Source organism: Nematolebias whitei, unplaced genomic scaffold, assembly GCF_014905685.2.
Source record: "Nematolebias whitei isolate Nwh7 unplaced genomic scaffold, NemWhi1 Nwh_scaf_755, whole genome shotgun sequence".
NCBI lineage: Eukaryota > Metazoa > Chordata > Actinopteri > Cyprinodontiformes > Rivulidae > Nematolebias > Nematolebias whitei.
The window spans coordinates 2,245-9,616 of record NW_023619300.1 but is presented as its reverse complement, the minus strand read 5'-3'; the positions used below and the strand labels follow the sequence as shown (position 1 = coordinate 9,616).

At 44.8% G+C, this 7,372-nt stretch overlaps 1 pseudogene; it reads right to left on the bottom strand.

Annotated features, from left to right (window-relative positions):
• Positions 1–4,947: 4,947 nt before the first annotated feature.
• The window catches only part of LOC119429384, a 4,389-nt pseudogene continuing 1,964 nt past the window's right edge, over positions 4,948–7,372 (bottom strand).

Sequence of the window (7,372 nt, the reverse complement as noted above, 5' to 3'; positions counted from 1 at the left end):
GGAGGAGGAACTGTTAGGTGTTAACGGCAGATAAATCTGAGAGTCATCAGCATAACAATGAAAGGAAAGACCATGTTTCCTCAGGATAGACCCTAAGGGGAGGAGATACAATGAAAACAGAAGGGGTCCAAGAATGGAACCTTGTGGGACCCCGCAGGAAAGAGGCACTGAAGTAGATAGTGTTAGCAAAATTAATACAGAAACTCCTGTCGCTCAGGTATGAATGGAACCATTCTAACGCTGCACCAGTAATCCCAACCCAGTGTTCTAGCGGGGATAAAAGGATACTGTGGTCCACAGTATCAAATGCAGCGGTAAGGTCAAGGAGTACCAGGACTACAGACTGACCAGAGTCATTTGCCAGAAGAATGTCGTTGCAGACCCTAACTAAGGCTGTTTCGGTGCTGTGCAGTTTCTTAAAGCCAGGTTTTCATTCAGAACACCACCCTGTTGGTTGCATCCCATTCAAAACACCACCCACCTTTTTTGGCTGTCCCATTCAGACCACCACCCTCCTTTGTGGGCTGCATCCCATTCTTTAAAAAAAAAATATTTACCCTTTCTTTATACAGATAGTCTCGAGTCATGAGATCTCATTTTCAAAAGAGACTGTTTTTTGGGAGCAGATGGTGGGGGTTAAGGGCCTTGCTCAGGAGCTCAGGGCAGGGCAAGTGAGGGTGGAGGCAGGTGTGGGTGTTTCACCTTTTCCACCTACATTTTGATGTTGACGGTACCGGGAGTTGAATCTGCAACTTTCTGGTCGCAGGCCCATTTTCTCTAACCTCTACACCCCCCCCCCCCACACACACACACACACACACCACCCCCATTCAGAACACCACCTTCTTTTTAGTTGGCCACATCCCATTTGTAACACAGCCGGCTGCATACCATTCAGAACACCACCTTTCTTTTAGTTGGCCACGTTCCAGTGAAAACACCACCCTTCTGCAGTTGGCCACATCCCATTCAGAACACTACCCTCCCTCAGCCGGCTGCATCCCATTCAAAACACTGAATTAGCTCAACTCATGCCTGCATTGTATGGAAGCCTGTAAAGGCCAGAAGTCTACCTGTTTCATGGAAGGTATTTTGACTGGAACAAGTAGAGAAAAGCACAGGGGTAAGAACATGGGCTGCATTCCATTCCTACAGCTGTGTACCCTTTGTTTTATAAAATGATTACAAGCAGAACTTCCTGTAAATGGAATGCAGCAGTCAGTGATACAGCTGTTTCTCTCTGTGAAAAGGGAAACTGTTGACACATCAGCAGAAATTCTGCCTTGTCATTGTTTTACTGACCAGCAGGGGGCTCACTGAGTCACAGCAGATCCAGTTTAAACAGTAAACACTGACCCAACAGGCTTTTATTTTGGTAACAGGAGCAAAGATGAAGATGTGACGGCACAGAGGCATAAAATTATCTGAAACTTACAGAAAAAACACATTTTCATAAAGCAGGTGTGATTAATTTCAAGTGCTTGGACGCAGAAGGTGTCTCCATGTGGACACATTTCACAGTAAACTCTGGACATTTTACTCATCAGTCTGTGATTTTTACTATATTTATTAATTTTAGAAAAAAATCTGAAATGCTACTAAAACTAATGTTTAGTTTATTTCTGAGAAATTTATTTAATAAACAAAAGAAAATAAATTGCTTTTATTTTGAAGACTTGAGGTCTGATCCTGGTCTGGTTTCCTGTTTCTCCTCAGTGTTGGGTCTTCCTTCAGCTGATGAGTCCACTTCAGCAGGATTCTGAACCCCACCATGCTACACAAATGATGACAGTAACAGGAAGGTTTCTTACCGGGACCAAAGCACAGGTCCTGGACTAGTCACCTGCATAGACCAGGTTCAGGTGTTTGTCAGGATCTGATGCTCAGGTTCAGGTCCACGTTTGATTCAAGTCTGTGTCATGTTTGTTTCACGTGTGGTTCAGGTTCCAGTCCAGGTTTGGGCCAGGTTAAGTCAAGATCTAGGTTTGGTTCAGATGTGGTTCAGGTCCTGGTCCAGGGGCCTCATATATGAAAGAGGGCGCAGCTCTGAGCGCACGTGAGGCTCCTCCCCTGACATGTCCTGCATATGAGCTTCTCCTCCGTGCACGTTGAAAATTTATGCAGGAAAATTAGGAATTTAACGGAGCGCGAGTCAGACACTGATCTGCCTGCGGCGCACTTCTGAGGCTGAGGCATTTACAGATCGGTTTATCACAGAACGGTAATCCCAGAGGAACTCAGGAGATTAGAAGAACTTACATTTATTAAACAGTTGATGTGAAGAAACGAGTCGCTGCGCATCAACCGAGTGTTTGAGCCGCGGCGTGTTTTGACGCTTGGACGCTGAACCAGCACCGACACGTCTCCTCTGTAACGCTGGGACCAGTTCAGCCCAGAGGGCCCTGGACTCTAATCAGATTAGAAACCATGCACCGTGTGTCAGCAGGCCGGTGCGATCCTCAGAAACACGCCGTCCTCCAGCAGCACCACAGCTGTCATTGTTCCACTACATGCATCCTTACGCAGCCATTGATGGCCAGTTGTCACGTCGACAGCAGGGGTGCCAGACTGTTTCAGCACGAGCTCCTTTTAATCTGACCGGGTCAAAGTGATCTACCTGCTATAAGGCCCCGTTTACACGAGAACAACGTCTGGAAACGTTAGTGGTTTTTCAATGTTTATTGGGTAATAAACAAAAAAAAACGAGGTTTACATGAAAACGCACTACAGTAGTCCCTCGTTTATCGCAGGGGATCCGTACCCTGAAGCCCCGCGGTAAGTGAAAAATTAAGGTTATTAAGGCGTTTTAAACCCTTCACACACTCTTGCAATATTCTAAACAATGTTTCTAAACTCTAAACTCTCTAACAGAGCACAGAATGTCATGATTTCAGCTCCCTGCCTCCGTTGCTCTCAGCCACCTGCAAGCGCGCTTGGCCACGCCCACTTCTCCGCTCAGCACAGAGAACAGCTGATCAGCTGCAGCAGGAAGTTTATCCTGCAGCTCTGGGCTGCACAAATGTGCATCAGGTGCTAAATAATTTAAAATAATTTATTTAAAATAAAAAGTCCATGCCGATCGTGCGGCTCATCCATCAATCAGCCAATTATGTGTCATGTCCAATCTTATTTTGAAAAACCCTGATAGAGCGAGTCCGTGATAAACGAACCTCGAAGTAGAGACGGACTACTGTAGTTTCCAAGTCAGTCGGGTTGCCAGATAAGAAACGATGAACTATAGTACTGTGGCTTTAAGATAGTATTTTGACCTAAACTGTCACATGTGCTGAGTAAAGATAAGATGAGGTGTGTATTGTGTTTGTTGACCTTGTGCACAGAAAAGGAGGGGGTAAATAAGACATTTTAAATTTATCTGGCAACCTTGACGGGCTCAGCTGCATTCATGGAGCATGCAGCGTCTGCATGACAGTTAGTCCAAGATGGAGAATCCACGAACGTCTCTTTGGAGCCTGGAGTTTATTAGTTTTGCTCCTACAAGCTGAAAAAGGCTGAGCAGCACAAAAACACTCTGCTCTCTGACATTTATTATAACTGTTATTTATTATAACTGTTATTTATCATTACTGTTATTTATAACTGTTATTTATTATAACTGTTATTTATCATTACTGTTATTTATAACTGTTATTTATTATAACTGTTATTTATTATAACTGTTGTTATTCATTATAACTGTTATTTATCATAACTGTTATTTATTATAACTGTTGTTATTCATTATAACTGTTATTTATCATAACTGTTATTTATCATAACTGTTATTTATTATAACTGTTATTTATTATAACTGTTGTTATTCATTATAACTGTTATTTATCATAACTGTTATTTATCATAACTGTTGTTATTTATTATAACTGTTGTTATTTATTGTAACCGTTATTTATTATAACCGTTGTTATTTATTATAACTGTTATTATTTATTATAACTGTTGTAATTTATTATAACTGTTGTTATTTATTATAACTGGTGTTATTTATAATAACTGTTGTTATTTATCATAACTGTTGTTATTTATTATAACTGTTATTTATTATAACTGTTGTTATTTATTATAACTGTTATTATTTATTATAACTGTTGTTATTTATTATAACTGGTGTTATTTATTATAACTGTTATTTATTATAAGTCTTGTTAGAGCAGAAAAAGTTTGGACTGCAGCCGTCTGGAGTGTGCATGTGCCACTTAGTTCACACCTCCGTGGGGGGTTCCCCTGAACATCTCCACTCAGAGACCTGGACTCAGAAACCTTCAGTTTCAGAGAGGATGAGGATGTTGTCTGTAAATAAACGTTTCGTGTAAACGGGGCCTCAGACTGGCAGCCCTGTCTGTCAGTCAAGAGACACATTTCATAGATGATGATCGGCTGACGTCTGTTTTAACGCCATGAGATCTACCCAGAATACTTTGGAGATCAACGTACTGGGCACAGCTGAGCTGCACCTTGTCGATGTGAGGAGTCATCACACCACAGTGGTGTTGATCCAACACCGTTGTCTTCTCATGGAGAGCGGATGCTCCTCTTAGTTGACAAACATTTGATGCTCATTTATCTACGCTCCTCGCAGACGTGCGCTCACTGACGTGCGCTCACTGACGTGCGCTCACTGACGTGCGCTCACTGACGCCTGTTTACATCAACAGGTGACAAAAATATAAGAAACTTTAGGCTTTACACTGGAGGGAGGTGGAGTGGAGACAACGTTCACACATGAGGCCCCAGGTTTGGGTCAGGTTTGGTCCAGAAGAGAACATGGTTCCGGTCCAGTTTCCGGTCCAGGTTCTGGTCACAGTGATTTTACATTAAACTGAACGAGTTCAGAGTTTTTTCAGCTTCAGTTCAAAGTCAAAGTTTATATTTTTAAATAAAATCAGGTTTTTGGTTCCATTGTTGACAGGACGTGACATCATCACTACGGGGTCACATGACATTCACAAAGAGGTCACTGGGGTTTCCTATGGCCATGCGGAAGGACTTTCGGGATATTTCAGGTTGGATTGATGAGAAGGCGTCTCGCTGACCTCGAGATGGCGGCGTGATGCCTTCGTCACCGTGGAGACCAGAGAAGGACGACGGGGATCTCTGAGCGCCGCTGTCACTCAGGGAGTCCAGCCCCCGGTCCTGGGAGCTCACTTCCTGTTTTGTCATCTCAGATTCCTTCTGTCCTCCTTCCTCCTTCTGATCGTCACTGGAATCTGATTGGCTGCTGCGACTTCCTGTAGGACAAGAAAGGCATGACGTCATCACGTTGTCCAGCAGTGGATTGTAATTCTGACTCTCACGTGGCGGTGAGGTTCCTATGGTTAGGTTAGAAACACAAAGACAAAAGGTATGGTCACCTCCACTGTGCAGGGCTCCTCCTCCTCTGCCTCCCCCCTCACAGTCTGGCAGCTGGTGAAGGGGGGAGCTGTAGGGGTGAGGTACGGGGTACTGGTAAGGAAAGGCTGGTGGGTCAGCGTCGGATCCTCCTCCTCGACTGGAGCCCTCTTCATGGTCCAACAGAGTCATCGTGGACAGATCTAAGGATGGGAGGAGCAGCATCAGAGACATCCTCAAAAAAACAGAAAACCTGCAAAACAAGTCGTCACTTTAACTAAGAACTGTTTTTTTTTTACTTTTCAACAATAAATATCAGGAAACGACACAAAAACAAATAAAATGAACCAAGTTGTTGTTTAGTCCTTCGCCTCCACTCTGTGGTCCAGCAGGTTCTGCAGATGAGAGCCAAGGAAAGCTCGTGATCAGGGGCCTCGTGCACAAACACGTGGTGTACGTGTACGCCCTTTTTCATGAAAAACTTCAGATGTATCAAGAAATGAGCGTGGAAACGTGCGCAGCTCCATGCCAACGTTATGGCTGGCGCACGTTTCCATGGTTACTGGTCTGTTGGGAAACTGTTAATGATGTGAAAACTGTTGTTGCACACACCGGACACACACGACAGTTAATACAGCCACGTGTGTGCAGGTAGATGAGTGGATATAAAAGCTGCACTAAGTGGTGCAGGTAATGCCTTGAACAACAACAGGTGTCGTCTTGTTACAGGACACACTGAATGAGAGCGTGCACGTAGAGACACAGGATGTTCTGGACCATGAGGACGACTGGATCATCAGCCAGGCCTTCCAAGGACAATCCTTTGGAACTGTGCTTGGAGCTGCGGCCGGTCTTGGAGAATGACACAACGAGGAGCCGTGCGCTGCCCGTGCACACACAGCTGCTGACCACACTGGGGCTCCTTTAGCAGCAGGGTCATACCAGAGGGAGCTGGCAGACCCGTCAGGACTGAGCTGAGCCATGCCAGCTGTGTGGGAAGATGATCCGTATGCCAACCAGGTACATCAAACTTCCTACAGCGCAGGTGAACAGACCATCGGTGACGCGCAGTTTGCAGCGACAGCCGGTTTTCCTGATGTGATCAAAGGTATGGACTGCACACACGCTGCTATAAAAGCACCATCTCAGGACGAATACCTTTCTGTTAACATTCAGTCAAAGTGCAAACTATATGTGATGTGAAGAGGAACGTGAGGTGGTGGTTCAACACGATTCATTCATTCTACTGAGCACGGTCGGAACAGACCAGCTGGCACGGTGTGGGATGGAGCTTCTTGGTTTCATTGTCCAACTTTTGTCTTCATTTCAGTGAGTGTGTTCTGCTCTGACCACACAGCATTTACAGCTGCAGAATGTTCTTACTAGACTCTACCTCATTTAGAAGCAGCTCCAACTCACATTCTGTGAAGTTCCTCCTGTCCCCATGTGCAGACCTGCTTTAAGACGGTGCAGAGAGGAGACTCCTCAGGTGCAGGGCAGATTTAAATCTATTTGCATATTTAAATGGACGCGTGTCGAGGGAGGAGTCAGAGATTCCCTCATGTGTGCTCAATTCCACGTTGATTGGGACGTACAAAAGAAGTGTGCCTGGATTCATGAGCACGGTTTCATACATCTGGATTCATCTGTGCGTACACCGTTTTATCAAATTAAGATTTTATGTTTCAGTAGGAAATCCACGCAACACTTTGTATGTGAGGCCCCTGGACTATGACTGCTACATGGACCCTGGTTGTTGTTTGGACCATGGTTGTTGTTTAGACCATGGTTGTTGTTTGGACCCTGGTGGTTGTTTAGACCCTGGTTGTTGTTTAGACCCTGGTTGTTGTTTGGACCCTGGTTGTTGTTGTTTGGACCCTGGCTGTTGTTTGGACCCTGGCTGTTGTTTGGACCCTGGTTGTTGTTTGGACCATGGTTGTTGTTTGGACCCTGGTTGTTGTTTGGACCCTGGTTGTTGTTGTTTGGACCCTGGCTGTTGTTTGGACCATGGTTGTTGTTTGGACCCTGG